Source organism: Lipophrys pholis, assembly GCF_963383615.2.
Source record: "Lipophrys pholis genome assembly, chromosome: 9".
NCBI classification, from domain to species: Eukaryota; Metazoa; Chordata; class Actinopteri; order Blenniiformes; family Blenniidae; genus Lipophrys; species Lipophrys pholis.
This window is the reverse complement of record NC_137639.1, coordinates 12,403,569-12,421,446: the sequence shown is the minus strand read 5'-3', so window position 1 is coordinate 12,421,446 and position 17,878 is coordinate 12,403,569. Positions and strand designations below refer to the sequence as shown.

General features: G+C 41.8%; 1 protein-coding gene across 1 annotated transcript in view; it reads right to left on the bottom strand.

Annotated features, from left to right (window-relative positions):
* cdkal1 (CDK5 regulatory subunit associated protein 1-like 1) overlaps window positions 1-17,878 on the bottom strand; it is a 259,787-nt gene that overhangs the window by 173,424 nt on the left and 68,485 nt on the right. The gene's annotated exons all lie outside the window — the stretch shown is intronic.

Sequence of the window (17,878 nt, the reverse complement as noted above, 5' to 3'; positions counted from 1 at the left end):
TATCTCAGGCTTGGTTATCAAGCAAATTATTATCATTTTTCCCCCTAAATGTGGACAGCTACAGCTCAACGATGCACGCTGACGTGAGGAAACAGGCCTCCGGAAAAAGAAACATGAGCATCATAGATCCAATTTGATAATATGATTGTCAATTATTTTTAAAAAGAATGTGCGACAGTAAAAGTGGGTAACAAAACCAGGAGGAAAATGCACATGTGTTTGCGTGTGCGCAAGTCTTCATGTCACCTCCAGTTAGTGGCAGCGAGATTTGAGACACTCGGTCTGTGTGACAAAAGCTTTTCCAAGAGCTGCCCAGACTCTGCCATGAATCTTTAATAATGAAGCCTCCTGACAGCTGGAGTGAGAGAGGAAGGGGTGGGGTGTGTGGGGGGGGGGGAATACGTGGGAGGAGGAGGACCGAGGAGGAGCGATGAAACTGGATGCAAACTGTCAGTTGTGTTTTGATTCAGGCTGCGTTTGTATTCTTCAGCAAAAACAAAGAGAGACGGTGATGTGGAGGTGGAGGAGGTTGTGTGAGGGAGCACGACGTGAAGGTAGACGAATCAATTCAAAGCCAGCGCAGAGTGTCACACGCAGAGTGTCACACGCAGGGGGGGGAAATGGAAGGAAAGATAAAAGCTTGAAGTTGATGAAGGATGAGCGGAGAGATGAAGGCAGGACTTAAAGATTTTCATGATTATTTGCAATTATTCAAGCCTGCTTGTAGAGCTCAGGGTTGTTTGAGAATCGCTGAAACGGGTGCAGTACAACTTTATAGTCCCACAAAACCAATAAAGAGCCAACTGATCGGAAAAAAAGGGAGCAATTAGAATGGAAGTCCCAAAAAGTTGGCATTTCAGACAAACTCTATTGATCTCAAACGCACATATGTAAATGAACTGGTGTTATCCACCAGCATCATACAGATTGAGAAGTGACATCTATGCAGCTGTAGTCCTGTTTTTACGATGAAGAAAGATGGACACACACAAACTTTCTGCACATGTCAAAGTCGGGTTGGACACAAGCGGACGTATCGGCTTGACTGGCTTGTTCTCCGCACGCTGTTTGTCATGAGGAACTCACACTGGCATCACGGCGCACACAGACACACACACACACACACACACACACACACAGTAGGGGTGCGTCTGCATAATTCACACCGTCTCCTGCCAAAATGCGCCAAACACTCCTTTAATGCGCTACTCGCTCCCTGCCCACAGACTCGGGAGCTGGAGCTGACACAGCGAGTAAGCAGACAGCGCCTGAGTCGCCGCCTCAGCGCCCCAGGGGGAGCGGGCCAATCGCCTCGCCCGCATGACTCCTGGGTGGGATGAGATGGAATGGGATTATGCGATGCAGTTGCTGTGGTGATACTTTTGAGCCCAACCAAGCGCTCGGTGCCAGTGACCCGGACCACAGCAGATGTCCCCCAAGATCATACGACGAGGTGTGGGTCTGTGCGTCTGCGCGCCGCGTGTGTGGGTTTGAGTACGAGCGCGCGCGCGCGCTCACGCACGTTTCTCCTTGACTTCCTTGGCACCTCGCCCTGAATCTCTAAGGCCTGTCGAATCTTTGTTACTGCTCTCCATTGCCTCGAGACCACATGCGCGCCGTGGGTCTGAACACCCACATGCTCTGAGCACGCTGTACACGCACACAAATAGCCTTGGTTACGGCAAGCCGCAGCAGTACTGTACAATGGCCTATGCATACATGCATGACCTCTGTGGTATGTATGTATGGTAGGGAGTGCTGTGCTGTACATACTGGTTTTTAACAGCTGAGTGGTTACAGTGAATCAGTCAAATGAGAGCAGACTAAATGTCCAACTCAATTGATCAGGTTGGCTTGGAGATGCCCCTTGCTATGAATATGACATTAAAATAACTGTAGGCATTGGATGGACCACGGTGCATGACCTATATATAGGCCTCTTCAACTTTCTCACAGCAAAACTTGAAGTGAAGGAGAGGAGCCTCTTTTTCTAGAACACAGTAGTCCTCTATAGCGCCACGTGCACGACAGAAAGCCACAATGTGATCACATCAGATAAATTGAGCTTCAACGCTGATGTTCATACAGCCGCCCCATATGGCTCGCATCGGAAAACACAGGAGAGCACAATGGAGTGAGGACATTTTGAAACAAACTGCATTTTATGTCTTGCATCCATAAGTTGGCCGCCACGGGAACAGTTGGCGTGTTATTATTTTAATTTCACGACAGCAGACACTTGATGCCCACTGCAATTAGCTGGAATTAAACATGTGCATATATTATGATGAGCAATCAGACAAACAAGTTGAAAAATAGCTGGATGTGAGATATTCTTATTTAATTCAAAATCTGATGTGTCCAAATGAGAAAAATAGAGTAGCTTAAGTTACCAGATCGGACTATGTTTGTTCTTACGTTAGACTAAAACAAAGGATTAAGACGCATCATGCTTGGAGGTGGTGTTACACCAGACATAATCAAATGGTGCCTCCCAAACCAGTTTCCAGAAAAATATATCATTAATAGCTCAAAACAACAGGAAAATATGTTCAACCACACTTAAACGTAATTTATCTGTCAAAATCATTATAGTATAGAGAAATAAATCTAAGGTTTTTCCAAAATTAGTAGTTATAATTTAGTAAGTTAGTCTATTCTTTTAGCCAAATTGGTGAGGATTATATTTTTGTGGCCCTCGCAGAACAACGACCGCCTTGTTGTTGGGTATTTTAAATAACAGGCGTGGATAAGTTTAATAATTAATCTGAATGAGACAAATGTGATTATAAGGCAAACCCTCATTTTCATAAGGCCCATATGTGGGAAAAGGTTTCAAAGATCAAAAGCTCTTTATATGGACAAAATCATGTCATTTTCTAAAATCATTACCATAAAATATGTGGGAACCAACAGCTGTTTCCTGCCATTACTGGGCACATGTTGGACTTCTCAGACATCTCAGTGAAAGTAGCAGATTTGACCATGAAATGTGATCATGTGATCATTTAACGCTACAGTGTTGCTTTGTGAAGAATGTAAAACATTAAAACTAAAACAATTATAATATATGATAAAAAGCGAACAAAATACAGTATTTTGTGTTTTTCAGTTAATCCAGATGCATTTACCACAACAACGTAGGCAACTCTCGAATGATTCTACCCTCTCTGATCCTACTTAAAGAGGTTTACTTTCTTCTTTAGGAACGCAAATAACAGTTAAGCAAATAACAAAGCGTGATTTTAAAAGTCAGAGTAATATGGAGGTTGATTGTGAAATGTTTTTCTGAAGGCTCATATCAGATGATACTCATAATCTACATTTTATAACGTGGTTCATTGCTAAAACAAAATGATGGCTCGCTGTGATGAAGCATCACAATAAATGTATAAACAAAATCTTTTATAATATGAATAGAGTGGAGCAAACCCAAATTTATTCTGCACCCGCTGCAATTGATTCTGTCCCTGTGGTACAGTTTTGACTTTTCTGATGAAAAATAAACAGTGATAATCCAAAACATCAATTCTGCCCTTTAAAGTTGTAAGAAATCAAACCGGGAGAACAATCTGAGGGCAGAAAATCTCATCCATAAGTATGTTTGTGAGGTGGAAAGCCAACCCAAAGCCGGCTCACAGCTGTGAGCGCTGTGTGTGTGTAAGTATGTCCTCTCAATGACCATCCCTGCTGCTCCACAGCCTCCGCCATATACAGATAGCAACATAGTGGGGGGATGATGAAGAAGATGAGCTCATTACACACACACACAGAGCCAGCCATATGCTCCTTAACCAACCCACTGCTTAAAGGATGAGGTCACACGGGCACAAGTGCCGACTCAATTTTTGTGTAACTGAGATGTACATATTTGCATTGTGATTAACCGCAGCGGCCTTTGACTGGGGCACAATGACTTGAGATGAGAAATTACCAACATGTGGATGAACTTTAGAGAAATCATAGTTTACCGTTCTCTATTTTAGGTACTTTTTATCGCAAGTATGTCAAATACATTTGAGTCTAAGGGCCATGCACAGCCCAATTTAACCAGAAATGTTTCAGTGACCCAAATATTTTTATTTAATCAATTCTATCAAATTAAATATAGTAAGTACGAAGGCTTAAAAGAAATGTAAATGCCTCTTGGTGTAACATAAAATGAAATATCCACCAGTTGCGGCACTTTACAGCACTGAACATGTTTTACAAAGTCACTCATCATATGGCTTTGATGCTATTTTGTTAATAAGTTAGTTTGGTCGGGTCTCGGTATTGTTTCAGTAATGTCTTCTACCCCATGATCCCCAGTAAATACGTTAGAAATAGGAGTTACTACAACAACTAATAATGTAACAATGGTCAACAATGCTATTTGATCCATTACAACACATGTTGCCCACAATGTATTAAGTTATTAATAACAAGATTGAAATGGCATCATAAAAAAGTTGAAATTCATAGCATAAGTATAATAATTTAATAACATAAGTAAGCCTACATTTCTTGGAAAGTAAAGGTTTTTAGCAGTTTGCACATTTAAAAATAGGTATGGTGGATGGTATGGTCATCGTAGTCGCTCTCTTCACAGTTAGACAAATCCTTTACAATTTCATAACAATAAGTCAGTAAATTATTGCCCATTGTTCCATCATTGGTTGTTGTAGTTACTTTTATGGAAAAAATTCAATTTTATCATAATTTTTTTCTTATTTCCAACGTCTTCCTGCAGGCCAGATTGGACCCTGCGATGAGCCAATTTTAGCCTTCTGGACGTATGTTTGAGACTCGTTTGATCATATCAAACAGCATAGTGTCAACTTGCACATTTAGCTTCGGCATAATGTGAGCACATGCTGCTGTCACTTGGCACTGTTGCTGCTACTGAGCTAAATAAATAAAAATGCTAATCCGAGTGTGCTGCTAAATTACACCCTAAAACATTAAAGACACTCGGCGCGAGCGGCAGCTACAGCCGAGCGGCGGCAGCAGCTTCGCCCCAAAGTGCTCACGCGACGCAAAGCGACTGCTCCGCTACATGTGTTGCTGACACTTTGCTAAATGACTCAAAAACACATGAGAGACACTCGGAGTAGTGTTTGCAGCAGTTTTAGCAGTGTGGCTCCAGCAAGTGCTCTCCACCTTTGCTTCTGCACGAGAGGCGTAGGGGACGACGCGTCGAGTGGAGGTCAGTGTTTTGGAAGAGCTCCGGCTCTCGTACCTTGATGACTGTAATTAAGAGCGTCAAACAGAGAAACATGGGAGAAAACGGTCTGTAAAGCCAAACAACTACCATTTGCTGAGCAAACAAATATTTACGTCGATTATTCGTTGATTTTCGATTTAACTTGTGGAACTTTATACAGCTCCAACACGCCTAACCACATACCAGTCCCCCCCCCCCCCCCCTCCCCCACCACCCCATATCCTGCCTGTCCTTGCTCTTATGTCCCCCCCCCCCATCCTCTCATCTGCGCGATGACGACTCTTTCCGCCTGATTTGACAGCGAGCCAGCCACTCAGCGCACTCCTGACCTCCCTGCATTAGCATAAGCAGCAAGGGGCAAGGTTAAGTACCCATCAAGCCTTAGTAATTAAGATGTGAGCCGATGTGTGCATGAGTGTGAGTGGATGAGTGTTGGAGAAGGGAGGCCTAAATGTATTTAATCTTCCACTTCACATATTTTCTGCCATTTTTCCCAAACTTTTCCATATATGGTAAAGGAATCGTAGATGTGGTCACCGTCCCAATTTCAATTCCGCCAAGATTATTGCGATCCAACACTATACCTTACTTACTTTTGATCTGCTTGGGGGATTACAATGTATGTTTATCTGTTTAATGTTTTATTCATGTATCCATATTTATTTCCCTGTGTGTTTCCTCTGAGCAGCAGCGTGAAAATGCATCTCCTCTGACTGACAGTGCCGGCTGAATGAATGTGGAGGAAATTCACTTTTTTTTTTTTTTCCTAACGCTGATGAAAAATGTAGCTCTTCCTCTGTGAATAAGTGCACTGGCAAAGTTTACCAAAAACAACTGTCAAAACAAACAGTATAAATAAAACAGCAGCTAACTCCGAGCCTGTGGGATCTGACTGCAGACAAACTAAACTAAATGAAAGTTGTTAATGTAGCAGACCAGGGGCCTCTTGGAGATGGAGCCAAGATAGAAGAGGCAGAGCGGAGAAGGAGGAAAGTAAAAAAAAAAGAAAAAAGAAAAAGTGATTGACAGAAAACTGTCAAAAAAACATCTATATAAACACAGAAAGAGAGAGCGATGAAGGAGAGTGTGGAACAGGAAGCAGATGATGGTAGAAGAGATAGAAGTCAGGGTATACATGACAGATGACGCAATGGGACCGTCAGCAAACGTCTAATAGATCCAACTTTACGCCTATTCAAATCCTGAACCTTCAAACTGAAACTCGTGTCCGTCGGCCATGTTTCAAAGAGAATCTCCTGCAAGGCCACGACTCCTGGACAAGCTAGAAACCAACCCTGAGATTAGTAATGCAGTCAGATTGTTTCACAGAGCTGCTGTCTCGCTGGCATTACCATTGAGCGACCAGTTAACTTGAACACTAGGTGTTTTCAGTCATGTGCTGTGACTATTTCACTGAACTCCTGTTTAATTGAAGACGTTTTCGGCATTCTTAGCTGGTATTTGTGGGGGCAGCTGTGTCTTTACACAACATGTTTTCAAGTGAAAACACAAGACTTTTGTTGAGTATTGGGTGTCTGTTGACATGACAATGGTGCTCGGAGCCAGTGAAAACATTGTGAAAATGGCTTCCAAGGTGGAACTTTTCGAAAATGGTTCGACTCCATCGCCGTGTAAACAGCGGAAAATTCAACTTTTCTAAAAGTATTGCTACTGCGTATGTCCCCACGGCTGTAATTAATAGTTCTTCTGCACATGCGAAAGTGGATGGACAATAACAACAATGGCGGCCTCCAGAGAGTCATGACTCCCAGTTCATATTCTAATGGGACTTGATAGTTTTATAGTTGAGAGTCACTTGCAAAAGCAATCCTGCTTTGTTCTCTGTCCATACGAATGTCCGTTTGCTCCCATTGATAATGTTTACAAATCGTTTTTGATGTTTCTGCGATTTCCAAATAAAAGGATATTGTTATCGAAACAATGCTGTGCAAAACGTGAAAAGATTCTGAAACGAAAACGCAAAAGATTATAAATTTTCACTTGAAATGACGTCTAAACGGGTCCTAAGTTGGAAAAGAGTCCTTTCAATTCAATCCTCACTCAGTCTATTTGTCAAAGCGTCCAAGGACAAAATACCAGACCTCAAGATGCTTCGATGGGTGTGAGCACCTTGTATGGCAGCCGTAGCCAGTGGCGTGTGAATGTGATTGGAGAACGTGCATTGAGACTTCTAAAAGCTTTATAAAGAATTACAAAAGTAAAGTGCATTTGCTTTACTGAGATGCATTGGAAGCCGCGATATAAGGTCAGCAAAGCTTGCGTGTAGCGGTCATCATAAATGAAGTTCTTTGAAGAACTAATAGCACCTAGAAAAAAGCTTTACAACTTCCATTTCATTACAGGAGAAAAAACAAACCTCAGGACTCCACTGGTCCAAACACAGACACTGAAGTGTATCAAAAAAGGTAAAAAATAAACAGTATTTCAATGGTAAATGGTCTGAAATCACAGTGGATTTCCATGGGGTTTGGGCATATACTAGATAAGTTGTGTAAACCAAGAGTTCTCAACCTTTTAGACTGGGGCTCCATTTAAATATTAATACTTTCATTTCAACTGATCCGAATCTTGGTTTTATTTGTATTTAATAATTAAATCGAGTTCACTGAGATTAACAAGGTAAAACCTTGTAAAATAAATGATACGATACACTGTGATGATCTCAGAAAACATTTAATAGCGTGTATGTAAACCTGCACATACAACCCTGAACCGGAGAGCAATTATAACAACTGAAGTAACTCTATGTCAATATTAGCAGAAAAGAAATCAGAAATCTTAACTAAAAATAAAAAAGACAAATTCGGATAAATAAAATTCGGTGGTAAAACCAGCAGCAGTGCAGCATTTGTGACGTCAGCGCAATCATCGACACGAAGAGAGGAAAAAGTCCCTGGCGACTCAGTGTCGTTTCAGAATGGGACGGTCATCAGCTTCTTGGCAGCAACCTCCCGGATCATCTCAGCTTTTAAAGCACATTTAAAGTCGCCAGTCAGTGACACAATAGATTGATCCTTTTCTGCATCTGTAGCTCATTTTCTTTTGTCTTGAAATAGCCCACAGCTGGCTTTCCAACCAGCTGTGGAGGTTTGGTTTGGAAATGCCGTCTGAGTTTTAAAGTCCTTGGCGAGCGTTAACCCACACTCAACACACGGGGCTCTCGGCTCTGCCTCGCTACCTCCATTCACAAAGCCCAACTTAATGAAGGTCGTACTTGCAGACATATTTCGTCTTTGAGGAGGGGGTGGCATCACTTTCATCTTCTTTTTTTTTTGTTTTAAAAACTTCAACAAGTTTATGGCTGGCTTTTTCTTCTGCTTCTTATTGGAGCGTATTCTACAACTGAATGACGTGTCACTTCCCCTAGTGGTGGGAAGCGGCATTGCAGTCCCACAGCCCTCACGTCCTTCACGGCCCGCAGGAGTGGAACAGAAAGTTTTTTGCAAACCAATTGTTGGCAATCGCGGCCTATCCTTGATCCCACGAGTGAGAATCACTGGCGTAAACTACGAACCTAAACATTGAGCACACAACCACCTTAATGAATGGCTTCTATTCCAGCATAGCTGAGACACTTCTAACAATTTTGGTTTTCATTGCATTGAGTCCAACTAACATGTTACTGAAGATGAATACGTCAGCGACTGCTTTGGAAGAAGACAGCTAATCACAATATTTGAGTTTCAATGGTAACTAAAACGGGCACTCCGTAGAGCACATACCTTCGCCAACGCCACATGTGCCACCATTATGATGATTACAAGGTTGTTTGATACACCACTCCGTAACACAACTGAACCAACTGTGAAATGAGATGATGAGGTGATTAAAGTTATGTAAAACTTCTAAATGAGCTCAGTTAATAAATGAGCCTTTTACAAATCAGATCCAACCCAGCGGGATGAGAAAACACAAAAACTTTTCAAACGGTTATTAAAACTAGGTCGTCTTTTATTTCCTGTGAAAACTCTGTTTTTGTATTTGTTAATCCATCCAAGGACGTTGCTTTGAATGCAAGATGTGCATACAAAAGAAGTAAATATAGGACCAGCCGTTTATGAGCTATACCCACTTATCATTTAAATCTGAATGGAAAGGGCCGATAGGGATAAGTCGGCAGAGCCGGAGAAACACGAGAGAGAAAACTGGCGATGATTGAAAGGAAGGAAGAGGAACAGATTCATCTTCATGTTCTAATAGAAAGACAGGGAGGACGGATGAAAAATAAAATGAAGGGAGAGGCTGAAGGGTCAGGGAGCTGTGAAGGAGGATTGTGATGGAGGGATGAGACAGGGGTTTCAGTGGTGCTGCTTCTAAATCCCCCTCTGATCTCTCACTTTGTCTGAAACACATATACAAAACGCTCACAAACACTTCAGCTGCTGTTGTGTTTATGGGACATCGGGAACCATAAAGATGCACCGAATGAAAGAAAATCTGAAATTAAAGAGGAAGAAAACATCTGAAAGCCTGAGAAATGAAAACGAGGTGGGGAGTTGAGAGGAGATGCACCGTTTAATCAATAAAAGATAATTACATGAAAGCAGGTCCATAAAAGTGAGTTGTGGTAAGTGATGTTAAAGGTAATATAAATTGGGTCAGCTTAAGCACCAAACACAAGTTGCGAGGGCCCCCGCCCCCCTTGAAACCCTGGTTTCAATCTGCATTTTTAAAGGACCTCAACAGTAGCAGGGAGATTGAGATTGATTCGGGTTGCTGCAACCATGACCATGACTTGACTTGTTTTTACTTTTGCACGTTTATTACCAATGTGGTTAATAAAGGCATTCACATTTCAGCTTTGTTTTACAGGATACAGGCAATCTGTTGACCAATCAATATACACCAATAACATGGCTAGTTTATGGCGAGTTCACGCGGCCTTCGGGTACATCACAGATAGGATGCAGCCCAATCCTCAACGTGGGTCTAGTAAAAGCAAGTCAACGGAAATGCAAGGTTTTCAGATTATGGCCTTTTAAAAAAATAAATAAATAAAAATCCCTGACACACCTGCCCAGTGCTGTGAAAGCGATGACATCTGTCTTATAAAAATCTGTAGAATGCGTGATAAATATTGCATTACTGTAAATGAGTTGTATTCACCGCTTGAATGGTTCATAATGGAGAAAATGCTAATAAAATCAAAAAAAAAAGCCAAGAGCCACAGCAAAGGCCCACGCCAACATGCAGACACACAGATGTGTGGGGAATTGCATTAGAGATGAGCACTTGACAGATCCACAAAGAGGAGAACCTGCAAACTGAATCAAGGGAGGGGCCCCATGAGTCCCATTTCTCATGCAAAGTCCCAGAATCTATAGGAGCGGCGGTTATAGGACAATAATATGGTAGCAGCTCCGCAGCCTCGGGCTGAATTGAAGAGACAACTGCCAAGTTAATACTTGAGGAAGGGCAAACAAACATACAGCCATATGGAGCAGCGAGTTACTGCTAGGAAAAGAGAGGGCGTTATCTTCTAAAATAGAATCATGCACTTATTAGAGCAAATATCAGCAGGGAGTCACTGTGCATGGATTAAGGTTTATAAAAACATCAAGGAAAATAAACTATAGTAGTCAGTGTTTCGGGCAAAAAATAAACTGCTCCAAACAAACCCCCAGAATAAGCAGAGCCGAGTTTTGTAATATAATTCATTATAAATTCATATTGTATAGCTGATGTTCAGCACTCTCGCCTCACAGCGAAAAGAGTTCCAGCTCGGGGGAACTTCCTGTGTGGAGTCCCCAAGTGAGCGTGGGGTTTTTTTTCTTTGTGTATTGTTGTTTCTTTCCACAGTCTAAAAACACGTTTGAGGTTTATTGGTGAGGTATGAATGTGTATGTGTTGTGGTTGTCTGTCTGGTCCGACCTGTCCGGGGTCTACCCTGCCTCTCCCGGCTCAGCTGAGATTTGCCCCCACACCTCTGGACCCTATGTGGGGAAAAAGCTGAGTCGAACGGATGGGTTGTTTACGTTGTGTGTTTTTTGTGGCAGCTCCAGTCTGACGCCCCGTTTACATGACAACGAATACAAGTGTAGCCGCAAAACTTTCTTCAATTTTGCGGGTTCCGTTCACACGACCCCAGTGTGCGGATCCAAGGTATCCGCAAAGTTTTTATCCCTGCTCCCAAGGTGGAAAGATTCTTTCACGGTCGCTATTCCATCCTGGAGAGACTGCCTGAGGCTATGGAGCGGTGTTTACTGCGCATGCGCGTCTCTCCTCACGTTTATAGTTTATTGTTCTCTGAATGCATGTCTGTGTAGTTTCATTACAAAATCAAGCAACAGCGCCCTCCCATGGCCCGGCATACTAACTACAGTGCTTCAGTGTAAATGTATTCCTTTTTTTTTTTTTTTACAGATTACGTGTTGTCATATAAAACGTCTTCATGTAAACGGGGCCTAAGGCTAAACAGGTCAGGTCACAGAACACACAGACATTTATCATGCAAATCCACAATCCAACCCTATGAGGTTTTCTTGTGTAAATAGGTCTGACATCCAGCGCTCTTGTAGACATACAGTCATTTTACTCCCTCTGAATGAACGCACACTTGCTTGTACTTGTGTAGATGTGTGAGTGAGTGTGCATTTTCCACCTTTGTGCTGTCGCTTTGTATTTATTCCGATCGCGAACCGGAGACAAGAGGAGAGTCTTGGCTTGGAAGGCACAGGTGAAAAGTCATTCTTGGTTGAATGAATCAACACAAAATTAGTCCAAGCATAAACAATCATGATTGGTTTCAAGGTCATAAATTATTACAAGCAGGGGTTTGGAAAAGTGGAATGGCACATGCTCAGTGACCTGGATTGCATCCACAATCTTTGCAAACCGACACTTTTTTCATTTCTAGACAACACGATGACAGAATAATTACACTGTTCTAACAAGGGAACATAAAAGAGAGAATCTGTCCTTAAAAGTTCACCAGATATATAATTACATCACATTATCTAGGAGGTATTTTTTTGACCTTGCATAGCTGTAAACAATTACAGAGAAAACACTGGGATGAATAACAATTTATAGAATTAAGAACGATATACAGTAGGAACGAATGGTGAACAATTTGTAAGACTTAACATGTGCCTTAAGTTTTAAAAATCTAAATCTGGCTTCTTTTTTATTTTTTATATCCTCCGTGTGAACTTATACACAAATTGGACTGGAGGGATTTTTATTTTTTTTTTAAAGATAACAGCTTGCTGACTTCATAAATTATTTATGGCAGGTAAAAATAAAGTTGGAGTACGCAATTAAAGTCTATTTACTATAGATGCACCTGCTATTGCATCCAAGAAAACATTAAGCAATAACACAGCTTGCTTGGCTGCTGATGGTAAAACGTGTGAGCTTTCACAGGAAGCCTGTGAGGTCGTGCTGGCACTGCGGAAAGAGCCTGAACTGTGTATATATGCATTGAAAAGTATATCAAACCGCCTGAGAGGTACAAATGCTGCCATGGTAGCTTTCACAGCAGGAAGCATCACCACTGTTATGTTGTTAAGGTTGATTCCCTGGCTGGAGATCTTAGTTCAATGAACTGAAAAACACACAAAGAAAGACTCGCTACATGCATCTGAAAGCTTCATAGCGACAGCATCAAGTCGGTGTACAGTTTAAAGGTCGACCATTATATTTACCTCCTTATTTTAAAAAATAAATTTTACACAAATGAAATTACATTAATTGCCGCGCTTATGCTTTTTTTTTTTTTTTTTTTTTTTTATTGCAAGCGCATCTTTGAACTGGCATATCTGTGCATTGCATAGAAACGTATTTTTTCACAGCTACGTTAATGTGAGCCGGTGCACTGTTATTTATTTCTATGCGAGCATGCATACGAAAGCAGATATGTGACTACACGTACAATAAGAGCGGGTCTATGTAGACAGTTGGAGTCTCATTATGAAGCCGCAAAGTCTAAGTATCTATTCAGCCTGTTAATTTCCCTGGCTGATGTCTTTCCCCTCGCATGGCCTGAAGTGGCTCCGCGGTGGCTCATCAGTCCCTCTGAAAGACCCCCTCATTTTACCACTGTGCTTTATTCATTCCAAATAACATTCCTTTATAAAGCCAAGGCTGTGGTGTGCACAAAACTAACGGTCTGATCAAATTGCGATGTAAGCACCCTGCTTACTTGGTAAAAACTTAATTTATGGAACAGAATTATTTATTTTTTTGCTTCTCTTTTCTCATCCGAGTCAACACCAATTAAAAGGAAGGTTCAAGGCATGGTTCATTACATTAGAAAAGACAAGAAAGGAAAACGGAGTGAATTGTTCGGAGAGAAAAAAGGCTTCAGCACACGGGGAGGTGATTTTCAAAAAAAAAAAAAATAAAACATTTAGCTTGTTAGAAGGATGGTGAATATTTTTCTCGTTGGTGATGAATAGAGCTGCCGCGGCCTCTTTTGTTGAACTACATTTGTTACATCTTCCTCCTCTCTCCTCAATCAATAAAGACCATGTTCAACAAATATCTACATTCTGTGGTCTACAGTGCAGATAAAGCATTTTATTGCATTTGAGTTTTCAAATCCATTTAAAGATATATTGGCATGGTGCATTGAAATAAAATTGCATTTGGGCTAAAGGCTAGAAGCCACACTGATATAGACAACTACCGACAGCTGGAATCTATGATGAAATACTTGCTTCATACTAATGGTATTCACTTCTCACACTGAATATACTGCTATTCTTCTGAAGTGTGTAGCTAAGCTTTTTTTTTTTTTTTTACATTCTGATATTCATTTTGGAAAAACATACTAAATCCAAACACATGTTGTAAATCAATTATTGCAACTTTTATTTTCAGCAATTGTGGTGAACTTTTAATAGTTTTCACATGCACATCGTGGGTAATTGCAGTGTGAGCGAGGAAGTACGCGCATACACATATACAATGAAAAACTTTATCCTAGAGGATATGTCAAGTCCGTTTAACTGAGGAGTAAATATTGTGTGTGGCGGAGCCATATCACATTTACCTTCTCTGTCCAATACATTAAAATACGTTTGACTGTAAATATATGCTCATAAAATCAGCCATATGTCTTCCATATGTGGTCAGTTCAGTACAATGTTTACCATTCAGTACAAAAGGTAAATATTGTACTGAAGCTAATTTAACAACCATACCAAATTTACCTTGTGCACCTTCATAAAATGTCCATCTCTTAATCATCGGTGTGTCAATATATACTCACATGTCATGTTTAGTCAGCAGATAAACATTTAGAGTGTACAAGCTACAAAGGTGAATTCAGTATGGAGGGTAAATACTAAACTGAGGGAGGCCACACAGGATTTATGCACTACAAACATACATGTATGGCGTTTGATTGGAGTCAATTCTCCATTTTCGGGGGGGGAAACTTAGGGGTAAAACTCAGTATGGTCATATTTCACCATGTTCTTGGGTGGTAACTTAACCAATATCAAGAAGAATCAATTTAAACTTTGATTTCAAATTACTTCAAGACATTGTGCTGTAACTTTACACACGTTAACCATTAGTGGGACATTAATTTATCGGGACATTGGACATAACAGACTGAGGGCTGACTTCGATGAGTGACTGTTTAGTAAGAAATATATTTCCCATGCAGCTCCTGAGTGGAGATGAATGGATGACCTGAGGCAAAGAGCTGGACCAAAACTGCACAACACAACAAAGTTTATGCCAGATGTGTCTCGATGTAAATGGCACTGACATGACACATTATTGTATCCCATCTGACACAAGCACGCAGCCAGAGACGCACATAATCCCACACCACTGCTACACCCCAGGAGCCAGGGAATAAATGTACAGTAGCCTATATTGCACATGTGCTCTGCCTCCCCTCAGCAACAATCCCTCCTTCCATATACAGCTATCTGTCTGTTTGTGTACAGCACCTCAGAGGTTAAGGACTGCCCCGGGTCTACTAAGGCACTGACCCGCCAACCCCACGCTTTAAAGAGGTTGGCATCTGGCTGTGTACGTTTCTGTGCATCCATCATTCTTTGTACATGTACCTATGGCGAAGATGCACGCCGTGGGCTTGTGTCACTCCACATACAGCTTTTTGTGAAATTGCATCTTGGCTGGTTTCGCCACGTTTGTCCACTGGTTACATAAACAAGTTACTTCCGATAAATCGTAATAGAACACAAACTTCCCACAGAAAAGAATCTATTCTTGCATATAACCTCAATGTAAATAGAGCGTTTTACATGGCTGATGCTTGCAGGGCTGTAAACAGTCAAACATACACCATTTACCAACCATCTGCCTCTGATTGTGACCATGTTTCCCTCTTTCTCCAGCATCCTCTTCGACGTTGACCAGCCCGTCATCTGCTCTCCGCTCTCATCTTCCCTTTTCCGCTGTATGCACCGCTCCTCAAATTTCCCCCCAGGGTTTGAGCATAAGTCATGCAAAGGTCAAAGATCTTACTGTCATCTTGCATGACTTAATGTATATCAAGCCCGTCTTTATATTTTAACATATCGAATTTAGATGTGACATCCATCGAGAGAGACTTCCTCAAGAGTGCTTGTATGTTCATCAGTGTGTATGCCGTGTCGCGGAGTTTCTCAAATAAATATGATCTCACTTATCACCCTGAAGGTGCGTGGAGATGAACACTGTTTTGGGGCGGGGGGGATGTCATCTTTTATAACTAGCAGCAAGTAGAAAGTACCTCAGCAGCTCAGTGATTTCCAGGTCAGTGCTTTGCTTATCTAACACCAACAACAAGGCCTCTGGAAGAGTCGGCTCCCAAAACAAGACCGCAGCTCAGCTGGGGAAATGCTTACGCTCATAGTAGGTGCTCCTCAAGAGAAAACACACGTCCTCCTATTGCTGTTTTCTCTCTTACAGTAGGCCAGTATTAATAAATGATAAGATGTCTGAAAGTGAGTTGCTGAGACAGACGCCTTTGTACACTGTGCAGAGTCAAACCGTGGGCATGAGTACACAATGAATATGCACTGTTGTAATTTTGATGGCCAGGCTTGCTGTGTCCACGGTGTATTTGTCTTTGGGTGAAAAGATCGAGGCTGATCGCGTTTCAGTGCCCCTGGTTTCTGTTCAGTGTCAGAAACCTCTGTGTGTGACTACGGATACTTGATAGAGACACGGCAGCTGCTCCGCTGGCTGTTACACACTCCCTCACACCTGCCACCTGAGTCACCCAGGCTTTCTCAAACACACACACACACACACACACACACACACACACACACACACACACACACACACACACACACACACACACACACACACACACACACACACACACACACACACACACACACACACACACACACACACACACACACACACACACACACACACACACACACACACACACACACACACACACACACACACACACAGCCTCTTCTTTTCCTTTTTTTTTTTTTTAACCACACAAAAAGTATGTTGCACTAGGTCAAACACAAAAGACAAATATGTCGAGCCCAAACTGGGAGTCTAGCCAAAGAAAAAGACTTCCTAGCAATACTGGTCTTGTCTTTTATGTCTCTAACACAGTTTGATTGAAATCAGGGGGAGGGGGGGGGGGGGGGGGGGGGGGCAGGTGTGTGTGTGTGTGTGTGTGTGTGTGTGTGTGTGTGTGTGTGTGTGTGTGTGTGTGTGTGTGTGTGTGTGTGTGTGTGTGTGTGTGTGTGCGCGCGCTCAGGTGAACAGAGGGTCAGTGCAGTACTTGCCATATGCCATCTGTCACATGATCTCCATGTCACATTGACATTTTCCTACATTCACCGCCAATGTCAAACCACATGCGTGTATTGGGCCAGATACAAAATCCATGTTCCCTGTCATGTTTTTACAATATATCTGTGACTTCAGGAAAGTTTTATTTCTTTCCTAAGTCCCCGAGAGGCTGTGTTTCACACTCATGACCTGGTTTCAAAGATGACATTGTGTTTTTTAAACACAAAAGCCACACTGGCCAGCTGATGTTGCATATATATTATGTAATGTAACATTTTTTAATTACCACAATTAAGCTGTGGGCGGGAATAAGGGCACCTGGGCTCATTGTCAAGTCATTTTCTACACTTGATTCATTATGATGTATTGAAGAGCAATAAAGCAAGGCAGTATTGTCCTGTTTTCACCCTGACAGGTTGACTTGATAGTTTTCTTGAATGCAAATTAGCAGCTGCTTGCCACATCTTCATCACTTGGTCTATGAAGATGTAACGACAGCATCACCGCCCCGATGGCAACCAGCATGTTACAGTGAGGCAATATGGCATGATTCTACATGTTTGATCTTTTGTGTACTGTCTGCCCATACGCTCCAACTCAGCCTCTAAGGCCCTGTTTTTTTATCATTTTAGTTTCAGAAAAGTTTGGCGTTTACATGTCAATGTTTTGAAGACGATGTCCATTTACATGGAAATAGCAGAAATGCTTAATATAATATAGTTTTAAGATTAACAATGGTGAGTACACGTAAATTCGTACGGACAGACGACTCGGTTGGATTGTTATGACGCCATTTTCCATGGAGTCATGACATTTTGGAGGCCGCCATTGTTGTTTCTGCATGTCTAGACGAACTATTTACATCGACTGTAGTGTGCATATGCAGTGACAGCATTTTTGAAAAAAAGTTGTATTCCT